The sequence below is a fragment of the Ceratotherium simum genome, chromosome 35 (genome assembly GCF_057802395.1).
Source record: "Ceratotherium simum simum isolate JZ-2026a chromosome 35, ASM5780239v1, whole genome shotgun sequence".
In the NCBI taxonomy this organism is placed as follows: domain Eukaryota; kingdom Metazoa; phylum Chordata; class Mammalia; order Perissodactyla; family Rhinocerotidae; genus Ceratotherium; species Ceratotherium simum.
In genome coordinates, this window is record NC_141934.1 from 5,815,792 (window position 1) to 5,843,538 (window position 27,747).

The 27,747-nt window shown below is 44.1% G+C and overlaps 1 pseudogene; it reads right to left on the reverse strand.

Annotated features, from left to right (window-relative positions):
• Window positions 1-4,832: 4,832 nt before the first annotated feature.
• On the reverse strand, window positions 4,833-27,361 carry LOC106800163 (immunoglobulin lambda variable 3-19 pseudogene; annotated as a pseudogene).
• Between the last annotated feature and the right edge of the window lie 386 nt (window positions 27,362-27,747).

Consider the following 27,747-nt stretch of genomic DNA (forward strand, 5'->3'; position numbering starts at 1 on the left):
AACAGGGACGTTCACTCACTAAAGTTGATCTGGCTGTAGCCACTGCTGAATGCTTCATGTGCCAAGAGCAGAGCCCAATACTGAGTACCCATAGATGATGCCATTTCTAAGGGGCATCTACCTGGTACCTGGTGACTGACTACATCAGACCGGTTCCATCATGGAAGGGACTGCTACTGTGTTCTTCCTGACATTTACTCTAGATAGGTATTTGCCTTCCTTGCTTGCCATGATGCTGCCAAAACTATTATGCATGGATGAACAGAATTCCTCACCCACCGTTATGGAATTCCATGCGAGGCTTCTAACCAAAGAGCTCATTTCATAGCAAATGGAGAGCAGCAATGGACCCATGTTCGTGGAGTTCACTGGTCTCCTAATCTTCCTTTTCATTCCTAAGAAGCTGGCTTGACAGATGATGTAAGGGCCTTTGTATACTCAGTAACAGTTCCAGGTAGGTGACAGTTCCTTACAGGGCTGAGGCAATGTCCTCCAGGATGCTGCACGTGCTCTAAGTCAGCATCTAATATACAATGTTGCCTCTTCCATAGCCAAGATTCATGGGTCTAGGAATCAGGGTGGAAATTGGAGGGCACCACTCCTATTATACCTAGTGAGCCACCAGCAAAGTGTTTGCTTCTCATCCCTGAGCATTTAGGCTCTGCTGAATTGCATGGAATTGGTGGTTGAGAGTACTCTAGTGCCTCTTTTGGCTCCTCCTCACAGTGAATCATCAGACAAAGTAGGGGGTCTTGGCTGGGGTGGTTGATGTTGACTATCAAGGGGGGAGTGGGTTGTTACTTCACAATTGTAGTAAGCAGGAGTATGTATGGAATCCAGGAGATCCACTAGTGTTCCTCAGGTCTGTGATTAGAGTCATAAAAACCACCACAGTCAAAATCAGCAGGAATGGTAATGGACCAAAACTTCCAGAATGAAGGTTTTGGTTACCCCACCTGGCAAGGGATCAGGGCTAGCTAAGGCATTTCCTGAGGGCAATGAGAATATGGAATGGAGAGTGGAGAATGTGATTACAGACACAAGCTCTGACCATGGACTAGTTGCAGAAAGGAGGATTATAGAAGGAACAAGTATTTCCTCTTTATTTTGATATATATTTGTTAGATACATATGAATCATATATTTTGTTTTCTTCCCCTGTCTAATCCTATTATCATCCAGCATAAGAAATGTCAGCAGTAGTTAACTTTACAGTATCTCTGTATTTAAGGTAGAAGAAATCAAAGGGGAAATATGAATCAGCTGGGGGAAAAATAAATATCCCTAGAAGACAAAATATTATTTTCCATCCTCTTGTGAGGAAAGGGTGAGCACGATTTTGATTGTTTGCAAGAGAGTTTTATCACATTAGGTGGAAGCATGGCTACCATTAGATTTACATGGAGTTTGTGTCAATTATGGTGATGTGAGTAGATTTCGCATGGACAAGGGGTGGACTGTTGTTAAGTGTCAACTTTGATAGGCTGAACTGTATTTCACAAAATTATTTTCTATCTACATTTCTAGTTAAGGTGGGTATAAGGAGAGATTCTTGTGCAAGATTTTGGGGGTAGTGAATCAGCATCCATTTGTAGCTCACATGCATAGTTGTGTACCAACTGGCTCAGTCTGTAGAATGAGGCAATCACCCCATTTGTCCCTGGATTCACCTTCAGGATGGATCTAACTCTCCAACTCTCTTTCATAACCCAGAGCACCTAGTGTGTCAGGCTGTTATTTCATCCTATAAGATGCAAGGAACAGATCTATCTGGGTCGTTTTGAAGTGCTCATGGGAATTGAGGTGAAAAACCAGAGCTTTCCTATGAGCTGTAACTCCTTGCCATCTTGTTGTCTGTAACTTGTCAAAGTCTACATTCAGGAGATTGTACCACTTTACATACAGTGTAAGAACCTTATAACATACTTTTGTCTCTTTCCTCTCAGCATTTTGCTGTCATTGTCATAGGTGTTACTTTTATCTACATTATAAATTCCAACATACGTAGTTATTGTATTTTGCTTTAGACAGTGTTTTATCATTTTAATAGATTTAAATGATGAAAAAGTCTTAATATTTATCCCTGTGGTTAGTATCTCAGAATCTTTCATTCACTTTTGTAGATACAGATTCTTTCTGGTATAATATTCCTTCTGCCTGAGGGGTGTCAGTTATTATTTCTTCTATTATGGGTCTGCTGATGATCCATTTTGTCAGCTGTTATTTGTCTGAAAAAAATTTTAATTAGCCTCAATTTTTGAAAGATATTTTCCCTCTGTAAAAAACTGCTTTTTCTTGAGCCAGCCCTGATGGCCTAGTGGTTAAAGTTTGGCACTCTCACTGCTTCGGTGGCCTGGGTTCTGTTCCCGATCACAGAACTGCACCACTTGTCTGTCAGTAGCCATGCTGTGGTGGCAGCTACGTAGACGAACTAGAAAGACTTGCAACTAGAATATCCATACATGTACTAAGGCTTTGGGGAGGGAAAAAGAAAAAAGAGTAAGATTGACAACATAAGTTATGTCAGGGTGAATCTTCGAAAGAATGCTTTTTCTTATTTCAGGTTTTTAAAGATGTTTATCCACTGTTGTCTCACTTGCATTTCTTCAGAGATGTCTGCTAGAATCCTTATCTTTCTTCCCTCAAGTGTAGTGTGTCTTTTCTCTTTTGGTGCTTTTAAGACTGTCTCTTTTTCCCTGTCTTAAGCAATTTAATACTTATGGGTGCTGGTTATTACTATTTTTTTTTAATTTTTTGTTTATTGCAGTAACATTGGTTTATAACATTGTATAAATTTCAGGTGTACATCATTATGCTTCTATTTCTGCATAGATTACATCATGTTCACCACCCAAATATGGGTTATTACTATTTTTTTATGTTTTAAGTTCTTGGGGTTTGTTGAGATTTTTGGATCTGTGGCCTAGAGTTTTCATCAAATTTAGGACATTTTTGGCCATTATTTCTTCAAATGTTTTTTCTGATCTCCCCACCCCTCCTTCTCTTTTTGGGGAGATTCCAATTACATCCATACTGTGTTGCTTAAAGTTGTCCTATAACTCTGTGATTCTGTGAAAGTTTTTTAAATTCTTTTTTCTGGCCTTCATTTTGCAGTTTCTATTACTGTGTCCTCAAGTTCACTCATCTCTTCTTCTGCAGTATCATATCTGTTCTTAATCTTATCCCTTGTATTTGTAATCTGAGACGTTGACGTTGTAGTTATCATCTCTAGAAGTTTGATTTGGATCTTTTAATTTTCTTCTCTGTCTCCTCTTAACATGTTCAGTCATTCAGGCTAAATTTGACTAAAGACTGAAACATCAACTCTTACTTGAATATCTAGCCTTCTCTCTCTCTCTCTAGATATATATACACACACACACATATACACATATATACACATATGTATACATATACATATATATGAAATATATACACACATATATACATATATATGAAATATACATCCTATTGGTTCTATATTTTCTGGAGAAGCATAGCTAATACATCTTAGTAGCTATAACTCTTTGTTGTTAAAATTATTTTATTTTAATGGTTTTAAATGTAAATGATTCACTTATCAAAGCCTACCTTCCAGTGATATGAGACCATTTCACATACAGTATAAGAACATCATAACATGCTATTTTTGTCCATCAGCATTTGTTGCATCATTGTCACTTATTTTCTATTTATTATAAATCTCTACATACTCTTATTATTTTTGCTTTAAACAAATGAGTATCTTGTATAGACATAAACAGATAAAAACATTTCTATATTTATACACGTAATTACCATATCTGATACTTTTTATTTCTTTGTGTGGATTCACATTTCTATCTATCATAATTTTCTTTGATCTGAAGGGTGTCCTGTATTATTTCTTGTAGTGAGGATCTGCTGGTGATCAATTCTGTGACTTTCATGTCTGAAAAAGTTTTATTGTGCCTTCATATTTTAAAAATATTTTCAAGGAGTAAAGAATTCAAGGTGGACAGGTTTTTTTCTCTTTTAGTATTTTAAAGATATTGCTCCACTGTCTTCTTGCTCACACCGCTTCTACTGAGAAACCTGCTATCACAGGTTGCTTGTCCTCTGTTTTTAACATGTTTTTCTCTTTGGCTGCATTTAAGAGTCTGTCTTCATCACTGTTTGTACCAATTACATTCTGATGAATGTTGGTATTGTTACTCATGTCTCCTGTGAGAAAACTTTACTGACCTTCTTGGATATATTGGTTTATAGATTTCATCAAATTTGGAACATATTTGGATCTTATTTCCACAAATATTTTTTCTATTCACCCCACTTCCCTTCTTCTCTCCCTCAGTTCTTCCGATTACACAGTATTTAGGCTGCGTGTAGTTGTCCTGCAACTCAACCATTTCTTCAGGATTTTTCTTTCTTTGTTTCATTTTGAATAGTTTCTATTACCATGATATCAAGCTCACTAATCTAATGTCTTCTTTTGCCACATCTCATTTGCTGTCAAACTCATCCAGTGTATTTTTAAAATCTCAGGTTATGTAAATTTTAGCTCCAGAAGTTCAATCTGGTCTTTTTAAAATGTCTTCCATATATGCTTATGATATGTTCAACCTTTACTTTATCCACAATAACAAATGAAATATGGTTATGATAACTGTTTTGTGTCCTGTGCTGACCCATCCTCTGCAGAGCCTGCCTGGAGGGCTGGGTGGAGAGGGCAGCCTAGGGATCTCAGATCTGGAGACCTGGGCTAGACCTGCTCATAGCTTTGTCTACAGTCCTCCTGGGGCTGGAGGGGAGTGTGACACAGATGGGGAAGGAGTTTGTGTCTCACTTCCCCATCAGCCTATGTCACTGTGAGCTTCACTACCTAAAATATGTACTGACTGACAGTAATAGTCAGCCTCGTCCTCATCCTGGGCCGCACTGATGGTCAGCGTGGCTGTGTCTCCTGAGTTGGAGCCAGAGAATCGTTCAGGAATCCCTGAAGGCCTGTTGTTACTACCATAGATGACCAGCACAGGGGCCTGGCCGGGCTTCTGCTGGTACCAGTGAACATAATTGCTTTCTATGTCATCTCCCTGGCAAGTTATGGTGGCTGTCTGTCCCAAGACCACAGACGCTGTAGGTGGCTGAGTCAACTCAGAAGACTCCACAGAACCTGCAAGAGAGGAGAGGAGAGGTGAGTGTGAGGGTGAGGGTCTCATTCCCAGAGGGCACACACCCTGGAGCCTCCCCTCTGCAGAGCTGAAGGTCAGGGTCAGGCTGCTTTCTGGTTTCTTTGGGGGCTGAGCCCCAAGGGGTAGCACCTGTGCAGAGAGTGAGGAGGGGGAGCAGGAGCGGGGTCCAGGCCATGGTGGAGATGCCCCAGAGCTCTGCCTCTGAGCCCACTGCTGGGGATGTGCCTCAGGGCCTCTCTTATTCTCTGAAGAAATGCAAATCTGCTTCCTTCCTTTTGTGGCCTTGTGAGTGTCTCCCTGCTGAACAGAAAAGAGCTTAGGTTAAAGGAGGCTGTGAAAGTGGGTCATGTCCTCACTGCCTATACCTGTGTACTCAGAGCCTCTCTCTGGTGTTGAGTGAGAAAGTGCTGTCTCCTGTCCCCAGCACATGCACACACTCCTCAGTCTGTGCCCTGGGCTTCCTCTCTGGGCTTGGGGGTAACCCCTCAGTCATGCTGTCTAGTGATGGGTCATCCATGGTGGTGGGTGGGGCAGTGCTTGAAGCAGGAGCTTGTAGAGACAGTGGTCATGCTGTTGTATGAGACGCCGGAATTCATGATCAGGTAGAGAGGAATTGCTCATGCACCTCTCAGGAAATCCTTTTTTATGTTTTAGTAGAAATTTTTGGTATCTAAGGCTAGGAAGAATTCTTTGAAGATGCCAGATTCATGATTTGTAAAAGAATGATCAATACATTCAACCTCATGAAAATTATGTATTTTCCTTTGTAAAACTTTCTAAAGAGGGTGAAAAAAGCAATAATATAGAAAGAATATTTCCAAACCACATATCCAATGAAGGACTACTGTATAGAGCATATAAAGCACTCTGAAAAGTAAACAGAGAAAATAAACTCCATTCAGAAAATGGGTAATGAGCAAGAACAAACATTTCATGGAAGAGGATATAGAGATGGCAAAGGGCATGACAAAGAGCACTTGAAAAGATGTTCTCACTAGCCTTGAGGGAAATGCACATGAAAACAACAAGGAGACATCCCTACATACCTAACGGAATGGCTGCAATAAAAACAGTGACATCTCTAAATGCTGGCAAGGATGTGGAGAAACTGGATCACTCATGCTTGGCTGACAGGAACGTGAAATAGTGCAGCATCTCTGGAAAAGAGCATGACAGCTTCCTAAGAAAATAAACTTGTGGTTACCCTGGAACCCAGCAATTGTTCTCTTGGGGATTTATTTCATAAAATGAAAACATGCTCAGAGAAACCCTATACACAAATGTTCATACACCCTTATTCATAACACCCTAAAAGTAAGAATAATCCACATGTCCTTCAATGGGTGGATTGATAAACAGACTTTGGTACAATGGGACATTGGAATACTACTCAGCAATGAAAAGGAATGACCTCTTAATGCACACAACAGTGTTGACGAATGTACAGTGGATTATGCAGAACGAAAAATGCCAATCCCAAAATGCTACATTCAATAGGACTCTATTTTTTATTTCTATATATCGTCTCTCAAAAGACAAAATTTTAGAAATGGAGAACCACTTAGTGGATGCCAGGGGTTAGGGTCAGTGAAGGGCAGCTTGGAGGGAGGAGGTGGATGTTGTTATTAAGGACAACAAAAGTGATCCCTGTGGAGATGGAACTGTTTTGTATCCTGATTGTGGTTGTGGACACATGAACCTACTCATGGGATAAAATCACATTGATCTAAAGACACAAACACAGATGAGTACAAGTCACCGGGGGAATCTGGATTTGAAAATGGACAAAGATTTGATCAAACTCTTCACCAAACAAAATACACAAATGAGAAATAAGCACCTGAAGAGATGCTCAACATCACATATTGCTAAGGAAATATGAATTAAAAACATTATGGGATATCACTACAGATATATGAAAATGGTTTAAATAAAACCTGACAATTTAGTTTTAATGAAGACATGGAAGAACTGGGGGTCTCATAAATACCTGGTGATAATGAAAACGCAAAATCAAGCATCCACATTGGAAAACAGTCTTGCAGTTTCTGTGAATGTTCAGCATATATCTACCATATAACCCAGAAATTCCATTCCCAGCTGTTTACTCGAGCAACACGAAAACTTAACGTCCACAAAAAAAAAAACATAAAAATGTCATAAAGGTTTTATTTGAACTTGCCAAAGAGTGGAACATGGAAACATCCTAAGTGTTACATGGAAACATCCTAAGTGTTACTTAACTGGGTCATGGATAAGCAAACTGTGGTTCATCCCTGCAAAGAATTCTACTCAGCGATGAAAATAGAATGAGCTGTTAACATACAACAACACAGATGCATCTCAAATGCGTTATTCTGAGTCAAAGAAGCCAGAACCAAAAGGATACCACGCATGATTCCATTTATATGACATTCTTGCGTAGACTCAATTATAGGGACAGACAACAGATCAGGAGTTGTGGGGTGGGAGGTGGAGGGAGCATGTGCCTACCAAGATGTCTGGGAAGCCACGAACAATTATTGAACTGTTATGCATCATGATTGTGGAAGTGCTTACAGCTCTGTAGGCATTTATCAAAACTCACAGAACTGTTCACTGAAAGTGTTAGATTTTAGGGTATGTGAATTATAACTTAATAAAAGAGAAAAAGAAAAAATGAGTTTAAGCAGGTGAAAGTTGCCAGGAGCCAACTCTCACATAGACAGTAGTGTGCAGGAAGTCTAGATGGACCAGGGAACACACCCGAGGACAGGAAGGGATGAAGGGAGTGGACATGGGCAGACATGGACCTTGATCTGTGAAGTAGATACAGCCAGGCCCACAGGAGAACTAATGGGGCTCTGGTGCTGGGTGTGCTCTTCAGATCCTACTGACTGCGGTGGGGCCCTGCCTCTATCCGACCACAGGCACAGGTCACTAGATGCAGGCTGCCACCAGGAGGGGAGTGTGCCCACTATGCCAGCTCTCTTCAGCAGAAGCAAGTCCTGGAGACACCCCAGCCTCTGGGGAATGAGGACTCCATCTTGAAGGCAAGGGGCCAGGAATCTGGTTGTCATGCAGGACACGCAGGACAGTGACAGACTCAATGACATTAGTTTTGGTACTATGACCATTAAGGAATAAACACACACACACACACACACACACACACAATCAAACATACAAAATGGACAGGAAATGACAATGAGAAAAGAGTATATATAAAGAGAAGCACAAAGATAAAGATGTACTGGAAGAATTCAATAGAACATGACTAATGGGAGAAATCCAGAGAGAGACAGAGACAGACAAAGACATTGAGTGAGAGATGCAGGAGGAGACAGAAGGGAAGGACCTCTCCCCAAAACACTCTCACTCCGGCCTTCATGCCTAGCCTCCCCTGTCCACTCACAGCCACATCAGTTCCAACCTGTCTCCACGTGCAGGTCCTGTGACATGTTTCAGCTGCTCCCTGGACTGATTTGTCAATAGCTCATCAGTCTTTAGAGATTCCCCAACTGTGACAATGACACGACATGATGTCCATCCTTGAGACTCTGCTAAGGCCACATGAACAAGTACTTTTGACATAAATTTTACTCCTGGTCTCAGGATCTCCAAGCATCTGTGAGTCCAAGAGCACGGGTGTGAAACAGTCCAGAAAGGGACACTCATCATTCACACTGTACATTGTCACTATCATACATCAAGAGCAGACACTGGCCTCTGATGAGACCCTGCCCCTGTTGTAACGTTGGCTATAAGTAATGGCCTCTAATGGGCCCTTGGTCCCTGTGACAAGGTCTTATGGTGGCAGCTGCCTCACTGCTTGGTCACCATCTAATCACATTAGGGGATGATCTTTACCTGCCTCCTTTTTCCATTCACTGTCATCACTTCTAGCAGTTTGTCCCTCTGTCTGTCCATCAGAGGCTACTGCTGAGCTTCTACTAAGTTGTTAGTGCCACAAGGCCCAGGTGGACATGGATGTGGAGTGGTCCACACTGGGGTTTGGATTTATTTCCCTACAGTCCTCCCAAGTCCCTTTCCTATACTGTAAGCAGTGGAGGAAACTTTCCACTGGAGGGACCCACGGGAGGCCTTGTTGGGGACAAAGTCAGTGCAAACCCTTGTAGAGATCAACCCTTTACTGGAGTGGGGAGGATGGGGGATGGCCCTGTGACCCTGGTGACTCAGCCAACCACAGGCTAACACACGTAAGTGCAAGACTGAGCCCTGATGTCCATCTCTCCTCCTGCTCCTGCTGTCCCCTGTCCACTTCCTCCCTGGGAGACCAGCCACCTCCTCCCCTCCTGCCCACGTTAGAGTCATCTAGACCACAGGCAGCTCTTGGACTTTCCATCTCAGAGATCAGACTTGTTATACCAGCCTGGCTTTCTTGGGTCCAGCCCTGAAATCCCACTTGACCCTGCTCAGGTCATGGCCCAGGGATCAGGGTTAATTTGTCAAGAAGGCTACACCATGTGGAGGTATATGAAAGATACTTGTTGTCCAGTTTTTAGAAATGCTCTTGAGGAAATCAAAATATCCAGGAAACTTGCCCCCTCCTGAATGCATTTGAGGTGGATCACCCACAGGGTTGAGACTCAGGGAGTCACCATATTTCCAACTCAGTGTCACCTGTGCCCCATGCCCTGCTGCTGTCCCAGTGGACATGGTCCTGGTCTGTCCATGGAAATGTCTTGTGGGCAAAATGTGGAGACCTCCTTGGCACCACAAGCTGAGAATCTACCACAGCTGGAGAAGCTGAAGCCACGCTCCATGTTGGTCCTGCCTGAGGCCTCCTAACACATGCCCCACCTCCCTACTGGACCCCAGCCCAGCACCCACCATGGAGTTCTGGTCTCTCTCTCCTGCCTCCCCTGAGGGCCAAATGCTTCCTGCTGAACCCTCAACCCTGACACCAGTCCTGCTGTACACCATGGTGCACGCGGAGTCAGGACAAGCTGTAAATAACTTCCAGGGTCACCACTGGAACCCTGAGATGTGTGTCATTTCTCCAAGCAGAGCCCCAGGCTAGGAGCACAGGGACAGAAGGTTCTCTGTGACACAGTCATCTCAGTCTAGCCACTCTCTCAGGGTCATTTTCCTGCCTGGCCTGGTCTGGTCTCTCTCAGCATTGTCCTCACAGGCCTGTGGTGGAGGAAACAGATGTCAGGTGGCCAATGGCCTAAATTTTGACCTGCATCATCCTCTTTATAGTGGTGTCAAGGAGAGGAGGTAAACGATGATGGGGTCTGCAAGGAGAAGAGTCAAATGTCTCAGGGTACTGGAGAGGGACAGGGAGCAGCTCACCCTGAGTCTCCGTGGGGAAGAGGGAGTGGGAGGTTTTGGCTGCTCTTCCCTTTGTCTGTGTGACTGTGGCTTACCCGTTCTGTCTGTCAATTGTATGGATCTCACCACAGTGATACTCAGCCTCATGCTCAGCCTAAAGGGTGGAGATGGATAAGTAGAGGTTTGACCCAGAGCTGGAGCGTGAGAAGTCGTCGGTGATCCTGTCCCCCTTGCTGTGGCTTCCATCACTATTAACCTTCACCACATACCCAATGTCCTTCCCTGGTTTCTGTTGATACAGTGAATGATGAAGGTGCTGTTCTCACTGCTCAGGGTGCAGGGGAGCTTGGGCGAGGCTCCCAGGGAGGCAGATGCAGATCCAAGCTGGGTCATCACAGTCAGAGCAAAGAGACATGGAAACAGAAAATACCAGAATGATGCTGAAAGCCCTGAAACTGGACAGATGCCCCTTGGGAGTGTACTTGGAGGGAAATGTTGGGAGAGAAACTCCTGAGTGCTCTGGGATGCTCTGAGTTGTGGAGAAAATGAGGGGAAGGGGGTAGAAGGGAACACAGTCCGTGGTGGGGCGCTTCCTGGGGCTCTTGCCTGAGGCAGCCCAGCTGGACTGGCCTCTCCAAATTCCAGCCTTATCCTCTCTTCTTGCAGCTCAAGAAGGGAGGAGCACTGAATGAAAATCTATTCTGCATTCCCTCTGACTGAGCTCTTGTCTGAGCCCTGAGCCTAAGGACCTCCTGCTGGTAATTTCCTGAGGTCAGAAGAAGGGGCACTTGTGGGTTTCAGAGTGGGGGCTTTATTCTACCCAATAGAAGTGTCTGCAAAGGAAGCATCAGTCACACCTTTGCACTTGAGCACAGCCCAGGGGACTCGGACTTATTAGGGTCCCCAAACCAGGGCCCACAGCGCCCCCTGCTGCTGCCAGGATGAATGTCATCCTAGATGTACAGTTAATTCAACACAATGCCTACTTCTGAGACTTCAACAGAGGCCAGAACCTTGGTGAGTGTTGACATGCACCCCCTCAACCAGACATCACAATAATCCCCCAGCAGCCCTCTGCTTAAGGTCACCCTCTCCTCCAGTCTGATGCGGAGGGAGCCATCATTGTGAGGTTAAATGATTTCCCCAAAGTCCCCTAGACAGTGAGGAGTGAGTCAAGATCCAATCCAGGAGACTCACCTCAGAGCCTGACCTGTCAGCCCCTACCTGCCTGCCCCTCACCACACCCCGTGTCCTCCTCCTCCCTCATCCCAGCCCTCCTGAGCCTCCTGTCACCACCCTCTCTTCTGTGATCAGGTGCTCCTCCTCCCTAAGTCTGTTCTGAGGAGCATTCAGGTCTTCATGAAGTTGGAATCTGTGTGTCCCAGTGAAACACGTGTCTCTCTGTGCAGAGAGGTGGGGACCATCCCTCTGCTCCCTCCCTGGCAGACAACACTGGAACCTGTGTCAGCGGGACGTTGGGGAAATCAGAGGTCTGGTCAGACTCCTCCTGTCAGGCTCATCTCCTGACAAGTTAGGATCAGGATTCCTTTTCTAACATGGTCAACGCCATTGAGATTGGACAACTTTTAATTTTTATAAACGTGATTATCAAGATGCATTTTTTACCTAATATCCTGAAAACAAATGTATGTTTTCAAACCTAGTACTGCTGAGGATGTGATGATGCTAATTCACTGACAACATGCTGGAGACGCTGATCGTAGAAATCACGTGTGAAGTGCTGTGCTGATACATGTGCACAGACAGGAGACCCACGTGCTCTCTCCTCAGAGTTTGGTCTGAAGAGATCATTGAAGATGAGATGAGGTCCACATGCCTCAGACACGTGCACCACTGTTCCCTCTGAGCGTGTTACACACGGATCCTCTCCACCTTCCCGCCTCGATGCCTCCACTCCTCACACTTCACCCCTCAGAGTCTCCCCCATGGGGCCCTGCTGGCCACTCCTGCAAGCCAGTTCTGACGCCTTTGCTTCTGGGTCTCATTACAACATGGAGGGAACTTGTTAGTACATCCTGGGGAGAACTGACCTTCATAAAAGTGATCTGTGCTTGTGAATTAGGTAAACATATCTCCCTGTGTAATATAGCAAGTCATCCAAGTTTAATAAAACATTCCTTATGATCAGCCTTCCTATGCACAAAATATAACTTTATGAATTGTCATGAGCTTTATAGAAATGATTTCACACCTAAAGAGAAACAGCACTATTTATTAAAAAATTCACACAGACTATTGTCCTTTATTACCCTGACTAATAATAAAAATGTGTGTTGATGGCTCATTTTCATCTTTAAAATTGTAGTTGTATTTAATATCTTGTCTTTGAGAACTGAAGTAGTGTGGACACGTGTTATAAAAATCCCCTCATTTCTGAGTGCCCTCAGTATTCCTGGTTTTGGTGGAAAGTGGAGCAGCTATTCCTCCCCTGTGAGGTCTGGGTCATGGGGGCCGGGGTGGGGGTGGGGGGGCTCCTTCACCCCCTGGTGGCTGTGAGTGCAAACTGCAGGTATATGTACCACAAAGAAACCTCATGCATCTAACCTGCTCTGTCCACAAGCCACGCGTAGCTGCTGAGCGTGAATATGGGTACTCCCAGTGAGACTGGGACTGTAGACATGTGCTGTAGTTCTGACACACCCACCGCATTTCAAAGACTTAGTATAAAATTCATGCAAAATATATCGATATTTTTTTATTTAATTTATATTGAAATGATATTATTTCAACTAATTCAATTAAATAAAAATATGTTGTGAAAAATAATATTTTTCATAAGATTCCACTTGTTTCTCTTCATTTTTTGTGTGGCTACTGGAAATTTTTCAATTGTGTATGTGGTTCAAATTTTATTTCTATTGGACTGGGCTGCACGGCAAAGTAACAGTATCCATCATTTCTTTTCGAAATTGGAGACAGAACTTTCTGGCACCTTAAGGAGAGGCGAAGTCTCAGCTTTGAAAGCACAATGAGAGGCCACAGGGTGGTGGTGAGGACCAGGGACTCTGGGGTCAGAAGACCTGGGTTTGCTGCTGGGTTGGCCACTTTCTAGTTCTGACCTCAGGCAGGTTGCTCATCCCTCCAGGCCTCAGCTTCCCCATCTGTAAATTGGGTGATAATGAGAATGCTTGTTCACAGAGGATTTGTGATTTAAAAAGTTAATAATATGTAGTGCTTTAGATGATGCTTGATACACATTCAGCACATATGAATGTTTCCTCCTCCTATTAATATCCTTAATCCTTATTCTTATACATAATATAAAGCAAAGACACTGGAATAGTGAAGGAGGAAAGTTACGGAGACAGAAAGTCTTGGGTTCGGGGCTTTTGATATTGGCAACATTTGCTGACCACACCAAAATACACAATCATGCATAAACACACTTGAACACACACACACATGCACAGACACACATGTACATAAGCCCACAGACGCATTGTACTTTGCACAGGTCACAGGATGGTACATCTTCCCAGCCCCCTGTCCTGGTCATGTGACCTTTTGGCCCAGAAATGTGGTCCTGGTTCTCCAACAGATGTCCCAGCAGAACTACTTCATGCTTGTCCAGATCTGTGATGTGGGACATTTCACCACTGTGGTCTCACTAGAGTCAGCCCTGCTTGTGACTCCTCATTCTGGGAGGTGGTACCTACTTGTGCAGAACCTACAAACCTGAACTGGATACAGTGACATCAGTGTGTGTCCTCTGACCCGTCCACAGAGGGCATCTGGGAGCCTGGTGGCAGGAGAGGGCTGACAAGCCTCAGTGTTGCGCTATTGTCACTGAGCGTAACAGATGCTGGGCAGAGACAGCAGGGGCACCTCACACTGATCCCTCATGGTCAGGCCACAGAGGCATAAGGGAGAGTTTAACCGGCTCTTAGGGACGCCACACCACAGCGCAGCTGAGCTGGCTCAGGAGGACTGGGACCTGCAGTTGGAGGAGAAGCAGATCAGCTTGGTGTCCTGGGATTCTTTCAGGAAGGCAGTTGCCACTGAGCCCCCCCATAATGAAGAAATAGGGTTCTTGTTGTCTCCCCCTGTGCCCTACAATTTACATATTGAAGTAGTAGCCCCAGTACCTATGAACCAGACATTATTTGGAAATAGGGTCACTGCAGACGTAATCCTTAGATGAGATCATACTGGAGTAGGGTGGGCACCTAATCCAATTAATTTGACTGGTGTCCTTACATAAGCGGAAATTTGGAGACACTCACAAGGGAGAACACCATGTGAAGATGGAGGCAGATTCTACAGGCAAAGAACACCAGTGATGGCCAGCAAATCATTGCTGGAAGAAGAAAAGAGAGGCATGGAGCAGATTCTCCTTCACAGCCCACAAAAAAACCAACATTGCTGACACTTTGATCTCAGACTTTTCACTCCAGAACTGTGAGACAGTAAATCTCTATTGTCAGCCACCAATGTGTGGCACTCTGTGACAGCCACCCTAGCAAACTAACTCAGTCCCCCCTAGAGGTTTGCTCTCAGGGCCTCAGCAGCAGGGATGAGCTCCTTGCAGCTGCTTTGTCTCTGTGATCACAACCACCTCGGAAGGGGCCTCCTGCCATGTGCTTCCCTCCCCTAAAGTGTGGATTGTCCTCCCAGGAGCCTGTCTCAAATCCCCAGGCAGCACAGTCTCTCTTGTAACCTAAGACCCCTCCGTCCCCATGCCTGCTCCTTCTGGGGTCATGATGGGGAGCAATGCACACAATTCCAGATCCTTGTCCTGTCCCACAAGAACATTCTGTAGTTTCCCATGTGAGGCATCATCATGGCTATAATATTCAAAGTCCCTACCTTGTTGGGCCCTGTGCACAATCTATCCCAGCACTAAGTCTAACTGTGACAAAAGTATAAATGAGATAGTACATGTGTTAAGAGCTGCAAAAAGGGACATACAGGGTCCTGTGAGAACATTCAGGAAAAGCACTTCACCTCGTCTTTATGTCATGGGTGACATCCTGTGGATGGGACGTTTAAACAGAACCTTGAAGGGTAATTTGTGTTAACATGGTGAGGTTTAGTACCCCTCAGAGTGTTGATGAGGGGCAGAGAACTGAGATAAACTACAGGCTGAAGAAAGGGTTTTATGAGGAGGAGCGAGGTATCTTTCATGGTAGGACCCATGGCTCCTTTAGGGCTTCATGGCTGCTGGTTACAGACCACACTTGACACCACACAGGGTGGAAGACCCACACGGAATCTCTTTCCTTGAGTAACAGGCAAGTCAGGCCAGAGTCATCTGTCCCCATACTCCTTTCCCTGGTAATGAGAAGAGACCGTGAATCTGAAAAGCTGGACAGAGAGGCCCCCGACCTAGGATGGGGTGCACAACAGTACCCAGAGGCCGGATCTCAAGTTGAACCCCCTGCACTGTCCCAACCTGGACTCTGACCATCAGGACGTCGTCTACACCTGCCTTTCCTGAGCAGATCAAGTCCAGTCTGAGCACACAGACCACAGGCGGGGACAGAACCTTTGTTCCCAAATGGCTTCAATGAGCTGATGCTCCCAAGGATGCACTTTGCCAAGTAGTGGGAGAGAGGAGAGGACCCCGCTTCTTCAGCCTTGAACCTAGAAAGCAATGGACTCCAGGGTTGCTGACAACAGAACAGGGAACAGGATGGGGTAGGACGAGCTCAGGATCATTTGCTCTAACTTCCTTCTCACTAAGAAACAGCGGGAACAAATCCGCCTCCTCCAGCCTTCATAGGAACAGCAATAATAATAATAATCATAGTAATAATCATTCTCTTGGCTGGGCTGGAGCCAAGAGATGTTCAGAGAGGCTGTGTTGACAGATTTGGAGACAGGGCTCTGGAAGATTTTATTCTTGACCTACCCTCAGTCATGTGGAGCTGTGGCAGGAGCGTTGACATCTGGAGATACAACTATAACCCCCAATGTCACTTCTGCTTCAGCACAGCAGATGATGACCATCTGTCCAGGGGCCCCATATGCCTAAGGAGGCTGATCAGGACAGACTGGGCTCACAGCTCTGATGGGAGGGAGAAATGTGGACAGAGCTGAGTGCAGGACCAAGACCCCATGTACCCTGTGTTGGAGGGAGAGCAGGTCCCCTGTTCTCCACAGACTGTGCCTTCTTGTGGTGACTCTCACCTGAGCTGTGAGTACCAGGTGAGCAGGAGTGAAGCCAGTCAAAGTGTGGTCCTCAGAGGACCAGCAGCACAGGCTTCCCTGGGAGCTGTCAGACATGCAGATTCCCGGGCCCCACCCTGACCTGTGGAAGCTGTATCTGCCTCTTGTGGAGACCCCCAGGGGACTGTGTGCTCACTGAAGTCTCAGGATCTCTGGTCTAGGCCACCATGGAAACTCGCACTTCCTCCTGCTTGTCTCCCCAACGCCTTCCTGGCTCTTGGGACTTAACTGTCCTGCCCTTGTCAACTGAGCTTGATTCAGATTCTAGACCTTGCAATGATGTGGCGAAATGCTTAGGAATAGTCATTTTCACAGGCCACATGGGTCGTGTGTGTGGGGGTGATGTCCCAAAGGGACGTCCAGACAGAAATAGGTGGTTCCTGCTGTTTCCTTGGTCTCATTCACCTCAGTTGATCTGGACTTTCCTACTTTCTACACACGTCATGCTCTCTTGTCTTCTAGTTTTTATATGTTTTTCTCTCTGACTGAAACCCTTTCCAAGACCCTGCCCCTCACCGATGCCTGAATCCTAGTCATCCTTTCATTCTGTGTCCATATCACACATTATAATTGTAATGTAAATTATAAAAGAGTGTAATTTACATTTCTGCATGTTCTGGTGTTCAGAGCCCTGGGGCTGTGGGTGGTTGTGAGCCTGGGAGAAGCACCTGTACAGTGATTGAGGAGGCCAACGAGGAGAGGGGTCCAGGCCCATATTCTGATCCTCAAGGCCAGATGCTGGACAGGTTTCCTCCCAGGCCTCTCTTATCCCTTTCTGGAGAAAGCTGCTGGTTATGCAAATCAGCCAGGGCTCAAGGGGGTTTTTTGAGGAGCTTTGTGCTTTCAGAGAAGGGCTCAGTCCCAAGGGACACAGAAAAAGGAGAGGCCCCTGCAGACCCACCCTCAGCCCAGGAATTCTCCTCCACATGCTAGTCCCTTGGTCTGGGGTGACATCTCCACCTCAGACTGTGTCCTGGACTCTCTGGCCTGGTCACATCAGAGCTCAGAGGTGGAGTCTTGTCTGCATTTTCCAGGAACCTGAAGGCCTGTGCACTGAATAGTCCGTGGTCCTGTCATGAAATTAGTCAGAGTCACAGTGCTGATGCTGGGTTATCTGGGCCCCCAGGTCCTCCCTCTTTTCCATGTCGGCTCAGGAGGGAGGTGGTTAATATCATCCAGGACTCTGGAGTGTCATGTCCATAATTGTTTTGTGGTGAAGTTCACATGTTCATCTAGTTCTAGCTCCACCTTCAGAAGCTTCACTCAGGAGCTCTCTTTTGAGCCTCCAGGCCCCGGTGCAGTGACCTTGCTCATCCCCACTCTACAGGTGACACTGCAGGCTTAGCTAGGTACAGCTGCCTGATTCACACAAGCTGCTGGGGGCGCAGGGGCGTCCTCTGTCCAGGTGCAGATTCAGAACCTTCTACTCAGATCATGATTCCCAGATCCATGCAATTTTGGCCCCAGGAGAGGAAGTACTCTTTTCTACGTGGCCCTGGCCTGCCTTAGACCAGACAGGAGGGGCTCAGATCACCCAGGAAAACAGGAAGATGCCCATTTGGAGGAGGAGGAAGCAGGGCCCACCTGAGGCATCCTGCACATACCTACAAGGTCATGGGTTGTCATTCTGGTGGTCCTGGGCTTGGCAGTGGGGACACAGGACTCAGGGGATGACTCTGATTGGTGCTGACTGTGAGTACAGAGCTGATGTGGGGCTGTGGTGGCTACTGCACCAAAGACAGAGACAGGAGAACGTCCACCAGCAAATGTTTATTCAGAGCCACTTTGTCTGGCACATGCCATCCTGGAATTCAGCATGAACAAGACCCAAACCCTGACTGAATGGAGTTTCCATCTGGTGGGTGGGGCAAAGTAGTAGACACACTGGATTTGCAGTCACTGCAGGCTGTCCTCACCAATTTCTAACTGTGCACTGTCCCTATATTTATTGAAAAGCCTTATGTCCTTGGCAGCCTGTATTGACCACATGACCCAGCTCTGGCCCAAGGGATGTAAGTGTCAGTTGGATGGAGTTCTTTCAAGAAACCTTTGCTCTTGTGAAGGAAAAGTCAGACTGGATTTATGCAGTACCTTTCCTGTTGAATACAGGTGTGATATCTGGAGCTGTGGCAGCCATCCTGAATCTTAAGTCAACAAGATCTGGGACTCATGGAGTTGTTGAGTATCTAGAGAACAACCATCTAACTCCAGATTTATTATGCAGAAGAAAAAAGTCTTCTATCTGTTCATGCCTCTGATTGTCACGTGTGTTCTTGCATTAAAAATAAATTCCTGACCAATTGAGGAAATAATTAACACCAATAAATTAATTAATAAAAATAATGATAGGGAAAGAACCATACAGAGGTTGGTGATATGCAGACAATTAATACAGAGACCAGACAAAAAATGACAGGCAGGTGCTGTATGTTGAGAGGCTGGAGGAGAGCTCTCTGCAGAGGTAACTTTAGAGCAGCTGTCAGGATGTGAACATGGAACAAGTGATAGGAACTGTGCTTGGGGAGAGCAGAGTCAGTGTCCTGTGAGGAGGAGTCTGGTTTGTCTGAGGATCTGAAAGAACAGTGAGAACCTACGGTGTCTGTGATTCAAAACCAGTTCAGTTCCAATGTTACACTTTCTCATAAGAAGAATTTTGGGGGCAGATCAATGTGTTGTCAGATGTGGTGAGGGGGGAATTTCCTCTTAATAAACCAGGTTAATTATTCAGATTATTTTGCAGCAGTTCACCACACGTGGTGCCTCCAGGAAGATGCTGCTGGGGCAGGGACAGGTCTGACACAGGTGGTTTCAGACTAGCCCCCTGGCCCTCCTTATGTTACCTGGAGGCTGAGGCCACTCAGGGGAGTGGTTATTAATCCCTTTTCTCCCCCCTTACCCACCATGCAGCCATGCGGGGGATTTATGGTGCTGCCTGTGCCTCTGGTCCTGGGCCATCTGTCTAGGGTCCCGCAGGATGACCCTTCCCCACTTTCCCCAACACAGAGGGAAGGATGTGCACTTGACAGAGAAGGGAAGGGGCTGAGAGAGGGTGAGGGATGTTTCCAAAGCTGCCATGGAGGAGAGTGAGAAGAGCAGGACATAAGAAGTCCTAAACCCGAAATAGTAACCTCTTCTGAATGTAGTGGAACCACGCAGGGATGGCGGAGGGGAAATGGCAAAAATCTTTAGCCAAAACTTTCGGGCTGTGATGGAGACAGGTTATCTCTGTCAATTCTCCCAGCTGCCGTTGGGGGGTGCTGCTGCATCTCAAGATGCTGGTCTGAAACCCCAGGATAAAATACTCCAGGTTAGAAACAAGCACAGCTACAGCAACTAGAAGGATGTGTAACTATGACATACAACTATCTACTGGGGCTTTGGGGAAAAAAAGGAGGAGGATTGGCAATAGATGTTAGCTCATAGCCAGTCTTCCTCAGCAAAAAGAGGAGGATTAGCATGGGTGTTAGCTCAGGGCTGACCTTCCTCACAAAAAAAAAAAAAGGGAAAAAAAAAGAAACAAGCACAGCTGCCTTTTCACGATCTTTACCCTGGAAGAATCCTTGAATTATTCCTTAGGTCCTAGGGATAAGGTGAATAAAATTGTCTATTGACAGCTCATGTTCTAATAGCTGACAAGTAAATTGTATGTGTATTAATGATGATGGTCAATGCTATTTTGAGCACTGAATGATTTATTTTCCCGTGTGGTCCCAATCCATGCACATTAGACTTCAGCTCTCACACAAGTCTGGATGGTGCATAGAGAAAGTTTCTGGTTTTTCTTTTGAAAAACTTCCTCATTTGACATTTGTATGTTATCCAAGTGACCTAACTCAAATTCCTAAAACCATAAGTCATTGCCGTGGGAACAAATGCAGCCTGTGATAACAACTATGTTCAGAGCTCTGAAGAGATACTTTCTCACGGAGCCGCATGATCAGGCTCAGTGTAGCCTTGGCAGTCACATAGGATCACGCACAGGTGGTGGATCCTTGATCTCCTTTATAGACCAATATTTGCATAAGAAGTGTTATTTTTGAAATTAAAAATAAAAAATGGATTTTACCTCTCTAGTGAGCAAGTTGTTTTTAGCTGCACAATGTTAAATTATGGGTTGGAACAGAGATCAGTGCACACTTCCTTTTAAAATTACCTCACCTTTATTAAGATATAACTCAAATACCATGCAACGCACCCATTAAGAGTGTACAATGCTATGTTTTTTAGTGTATTCACAGAGATGTGCTACCATCACCATAGTCCATTTCACAGCATTTCATCATTTCAAGAGGAAAGCCAGTATCCTGGCTATTACTCCCCTCTCCTCCTGTTTCCCCTAAACCCCAGACCTTAACCACTATAGATTTCTCTGCCTCTATAGATTTCTCCATTCTGGAATTTTACATGAATGGAATCATATAATATGTGGACTTCTGTGACTGGATTATTTCACTTTGCATAATGTTTCAATGTTCATCCATGTTTTAGCACATATCAGTATTTCATTCAATTTCATGGCTGAATAATATTCTATTTTATGGGTATACCATGTTTTGTTTATCTATTCATCCATTGATGGACATTTAGGTTGTTTCTCACTTTTGACTGTTAGGAATAATGCTGCTGTAAACACTCATCTACAAGATCTATAAGGACATGTGCTTTCATTTTTCTTGGGTATGTCCTAGGAGTAGAATTGTTGGGTCATATGGTATCGTTATGTTTAATCATTTGAGCAGTTTCCAGATTGTTTTCCATATTGGCTCTGCCATCTTACATTTCGATAGTATGAAGATTTGATTTTTCCACATCATCACCGAAACTCGTTCCGTGACTTTTTGATTCTAGCCTAGTGGGATGAAGTAGTATCTAATTTTGGTTTTGATTTGCATTTCCTTGATGACTGATAATGATGAGCACTTTTCCTCAGCTTATTGGTCATTGGTATATCTTTTTGGAGAAAGGTCTATGTAGAACCTTGGCTTTTTATTATTTAATTGTAACTCTTGTCTATATTCTAGTTACAAGTCCCTGATCAAATATATGATTTGCAAGTATTATCTTTCATTCTGTGGGTTGTCTTTTCACTTTCTTGGTCGTGTTCTTTGAGACATAAAAAGACAGTGGTGAAGAAAAATCCTCCTGGTAGCATCTATTTGAGCAGTATGCACCTGGCTCCTTATGCCTGGTCATAGATATAGCTGAGACATGCCTCTATACTAATTCATGGGCTGTGACAAATAGTTCAGTTGATGGTCATGGAATTGGAAGGAACACAGTCGTAAAATTGGTGACAAAGAAGTCTGAGGAAGAGATATAAAAAAGGACATCTCCAAATAGGCACAGATCATGAGGATACTAGAATCCTATATAAATGCTCACAAAAGGGTGACCTCATAAGGAAATGATCTCAATGACTTGGTGGATTTGACGACAGTTCTGGGGGTACCAGTCAGCTTCCTTCCCCAGCCACTCCTATCACTGCCCAACAGACTTGTGGACAAAGTGGCCATGGTGGCAGGGATGGAGATTATGCATGGGATCATCAATAATGATTTCCACTCACTAAGGCTGACCTGGCTATAGCCACTGCTGAGTGCTCCATGCACCAACAGCAGAGACCAACACTGAATTTCCATAGACGATGCCATTTCTAGAGGTCATCAGCCAGGTAGCTGGTGACTCGTTGCATCAGACCAGTTCCATCATGGAAGGGACTCCTCTTTGTTCCTACTGAAATGAATATTTACTCTAGATAGAGATTTGCCTTCCTTGCCTGCCATGCTTCTAACAAAGTTATTATCCATGGACTAACAAAATCCTCACCCACTGTTACAGAATTCCACATGGAGGCTTCTAACCAAAGAACTCATTTCAGAGTAAATGGAGAGCAGCAATGGACCCATGGTCTAGGAATTGACTGGTCTTATAATCTTCCCCTTCATTCTGAAGCACCTGGCCTGATAGAATGGTGGAAGGGCCTTTGGATATTCAGTAACAGTTCAGGTAAGTGACAGTTCCTTACAGGGCTGAGGCAATGTCCTCCAGGATGATGTACATGCTCTAAGTCAGCATCTCATATACAATGTTGCCTTTTTCGTAGCCAGGATTCATGGGTCTAGGAATCATGGTGTGGAAATGGGAGGGGCACTACTCATTATTATCCCTAGTGAGCCACCAGCAAAGTGTTTGCTTGTCATCTCTGAGAATTTACACTCTGCTGGGTTGCATTGAATTGGTGGTTGAGACTGCTCCATGGCCTCTTTTGCCTCCTCCTGACAGTGAATCATCAGGTAAAGTAGGGGGTCTTGGTTGGGATGGTTGTTGTTGACTATCAAGGGGGAATGGGTTGCTCTACACAACTGGGATAAGCAGGAGTATGTACGGAATGCAGGATATCCTCTAGTACTCCCTGGGTCTGTGATTACCTCATAAAGTTGTCATAGTCCAACTCAGCCAAAACCTTCCATAATGAAGGTTTCTGTCATCATACCTGACGGGATCAGGGCTAGCTAAGAGATTTCCTGAGAGCAATGGGAAAATGGAATGGAGAGTGAGGAATGTCATTATAGACACCGGCTCTGACCACAGGGCTAGTTTCAGAAATGTGGACTACAGAAGGAGCAAGTATTTCTTCTTTATTTTGATATGTATATGTTTGGATATGACATGAATCATATATTATTGTTTTCTTCCCCTTTCTCATCCTACTATCATCTAACATAAGAAATGTCAGCAGTAGTTAACTTTATATCTCAGTATTTAAGGTAGAGGAAATCAAAGGGGTAATATGAATCAGCTGGGATAAAAATAAATATCCCTAGAAGACAAAATATTATTCTCCATCCTCTTGTGGGGAAAGAGCGAGCACGTTTTTGATTGCTTGCAAGATAGTTTTATCACATTAGGTGGAAGCATGGCTACTCTTATGTTTATTTGGAGTTTGTGTGGATTATGGAGAGGTGAGAAGACTTCACATGGACAAGGGCTGGACTGTTATTAACTGTCAACTTTGACAGGCTGAACTGTATTTCACAGAATTATTTTCTGTCTCTATCCCTGGTTAGTGTTGGTTTAAGGAGAGATTCTTGTGCAAGATTTGGGGGGTAGTAGTGAAGCAACATCCACTTTGTAGCTCACATGCACAGTTGTGTATCAACTGGCTCACTTTGTAGAATGAGACAATCACTGCACCTCTCACTGGATTCACCTTCAGGATGGATCTAACTCTCCAACTCTCTTTCAGAACCCAGAGTGCCTAGTGTGTCAGGTTGTTTCATTCTATAAAACGCAAGGAACAATCAGATCTAGCTGGGGCATTTTGAAGTGCTCATGGGTATTGAGGGGAGAAACCAGAGCTTTCTTATGAGCTGTAACTCCTTGCCTTCTTGTGTCTGTAACTTGTTAGAATCTGCATTCAGGTGATTGTGCCTCCTCACATACAGTATAAGAACCTTATAACATCATTTTATCTCTTCCCTCTCAGCATTTTGCTGTCATTGTCCTATGGATTACTTTTACCTACATTAAAAATTCAAACATGTAGTTAGTATATTTTGCTTTAGACAGGGTATTTTCTTTTTAATAGATTTAAATAATAAAAAAATCTTAATAATTATCTCTGTGCTTAGCATCTCTGAATCTTTCATTCATTTTTGTAGACACAGATTTTTTCTGGTATAATATTCCTTCTGCCTGAAGGGTGTCTGTTGTTATTTCTTCTATCATGGATCTGCTGATAATCCATTTTGTCAGTTTTTGTTTGTCTGAAAAAAATGAATTAGCCTTAATTTTTGTGTGTGTGTGTGTGAGGAAGATAAGCCCTGAGCTAACATCCATGCTAATCCTCCTCTTTTTGCTGAGGAAGACCGGCTGTGAGCTAACATCTATTGCCAATCCTCCTCCTTTTTTTGCCCCAAAGCCCTAGTAGATAGTTGTATGTCATAGTTGCACATCCTGCTAGTTACTGTATGTGGGACGTGGCCTCAGCATGGCAGGAGAAGCAGTGCGTTGGTGCGCGCCCGGGATCCGAACTGGGGCCGCCAGTAGTGGAGCGCGTGCACTTAACCACTAAGCCACAGGGCCAGCCCCTAGCCTTAATTTTTGAAAGATTTTCCCTCTGTAAAAATTTCCTTTTTCTTGAGCCAGCCCTGATGGCCTAGTGGTTAAAGTTCAGTGCTCTCACTGCTTTTGCGGCCCAGGTTTGGTTCCTAGTCACACAACCACACCACTTGTCTGTCAGTAGCCATGCTGTGGTGGCAGCTCACACAGAAGAACTAGAAGGACTTACAACTGGAATATACAACCACATATTGGAGCTCTGGGGAGGGAAAAAAAGAAAGGAAGATTGGCAATAGATGTTAGCTCAGGACAAATCTGAAAGAAAAAAAATTCTTTTTCTTATTTCAGGTTTTTAAATGTTTATCCACTGTTGTCTCACTTGCATTTTTTCTGAGAGATCTGCTAGAATCCTTATCTTCCTTCCCCCAAGTGTAGTGTGTCTTTTCTCTTTGGCTACTTTTAACACTGTCTCTTTTTCACTATCTTAAACAATTTGATACTTACTGGTATTGGTTCTTTATGTTTTTTTTTTTATTGTTTTATGTTCCTGGAGTTTGTTGAGCTTTTGGGATCTTGTGGCCTAGAGTTTTTATCAAATTTATGGTATTTTTGTCCATTATTTCTTCAAATATTTTTTCTATCCTCCCCACCCCTCCTTCCCTCCTTTGCGGATTCCAGTTACATGTATATTATGTTGCTTAAAGTTGTCCTATAACTCAGTGATTCTCTGATAGTTTTGTAAAGTCTTTTTTCTGGCCTTCATTTTGCAGTTTCTATTACTGTATCCTCAAGTTCCCTCATGTCTTCTGCAGTATCATATCTGCTGTTTATATCATCCCTTGTATTTTAATCTGAGACATTATAGTTTTCATCTCCAAAAGTTTGATTTGGATCTTTTTACTTTCTTCTCTGTCTCCTCTTAACATGTTCAGTCATTCAAACTAAATTTGGACTAAAGACTGAAACATCAACTTTTACTTGACTATCTAGCCTTGTGGTCTGCCTGCAGTTTCAGACTTGGCAGCCCCACAGTTGCAAGATTCATTACTTAAAATAAATCTCTCTGTCTCTCTCTAGATATATACATATATATGACTTACAAACAGAATATATGTATTAAATCTATATCATATATGTGTATGTGTATATGTGAGCATTTTATACATATACATATATATGAAATATATATTCTTTTGTTCTGTATTTTCTGGAGAAGCATAACTAATACATTTTATTATCTATAACTCTGTTGTTTAAATGGTTTATTTTAAATGGTTTTAAACTTAAATGATTCACTTACCAAAGTCTACCTTCCATCAATATGCTATCAACTCACAAGTAGTATAAGAACATCACACCATTTTCTTCTTTCCCCCCAGCATCTGTGATATCATTGTCATACATTGTATTTTACATTCATTATGTATCTCAACATACTGTTATTATTTTTGCTTTAAACAAATGAGTATCTTGCATAGACATTAACAGATCAAAACATTTCTATATTTATACAGGTAGTTACCATATCTGATGCTTTTTATTACTTTGCGTGGATTCACACTTCTATCTATCATCATTTCCTTCAATCTGACGTGTGTCCTGTGCTATTTCTTCTAGTGAGGATCTGCTGGTGATCAATTCTGTAAGATTTTCATGTCTGAAAAAGTTTTATTTTGCCTTCCTATTTGAACAATATTTTCACTGGGTAAAGAACTCAAGGTTGATGTTTTTTTTTTTTTCTTTTAGTATTTTAAATACATCACTCTGCTGTCTTCTTGCTCACATGGCTTCTGATGAGAAACCTGCTCTCACATGTTGCTAGTTCCTCTGTATGTAACATGTCTTTTTCTCTCTGGCTGCATTTAAGAGTGTGTCTTAATCACTGTTTGTACCAATTCCATTCTGATGAATGTTGGTGTTGTTTCTCATACCTACTGTGCCCTACTTTTATTGAGTTTCTTGGATATATTGGTTCACAGATTTCATCAAATTTGGAAAATTTTTCGTTCCTATTTCGTCAAATATTTTTTCTATTCACCTCCAACTTCCCTTCTTCTCTCCCTCAGTTCAATTACACAGTATTTAGGCTGTGTGAAGTTGTCCTGCAACTCAACAATTTCTTCAGGCTTTTTCTTTCTTTGTTTCATTTTGAATAGTTTCTGTTACCATGATATGAAGTTCACTAAAGTAGTCTCTTCTTTGCCACATCTCATCTGCTGTCAAACTCAGCCAGTGTGCTTTTAAATCTCAGATCATGTAGTCTTTATCTCCAGAAGTTCAATTTGGTCTTTTTAAAATGTCTTCCATATATGCTTATGATATGTTCAACCTTTACTTTATCCACAATAACAAATGAAATATGGTTATGATAACTGTTTTGTGTCCTGTGCTGACCCATCCTCTGCAGAGCCTGCCTGGAGGGCTGGGTGGAGAGGGAAGCCTTGGGATCTCAGATCTGGTGACCTGGGCCAGGCCTGCTCATGGCTTTATCGACAGTCCTCCTGGGGCTGGAGGACAGTGTGACACAGATGGGGAAGTGGTTTGTGTCTCCCTTCCCCATCAGCCTAGGTCACTGTAGCTTCATCACCAAAAGCACCTCCTGACTGACAGTAATAGTCAGCCTCAACCTCAGCTTGGGCCCCAGTGATGGTCAGGGTGGCCATGTTCCCTGATTGGGAGCTGGAGAATTGGTCAGGGGTCTCTGAGGGCCGCTTGTTATTACCATAGACAACCAATACAGGGGCCAGCCCTGTCTTCTGCTGGTACCAGCCAGCATAATAGCTTCCTAAGCTGCCTCCCTGGCAGGTGATGGTGGCTGTCTTTCCTCAGGCCACAGACACCATAGGTGGCTGAGTCAGCTCAGAAGAGGCCACAGATCCTGCAAGAGAGGAGAAGAGAGGTGAGTGTGAGGATGAGGGTCTCATTCCCAGAGGGCACGCACCCTGGAGCCTCCCCTCTGCAGAGCTGAAGGTCAAGGCCAGGCTGCTCCCTGGTTTCTTTGGGGGCTGAGACCTGAGGGGCAGCACCTGTGCAGAGAGTGAGGAGGGGG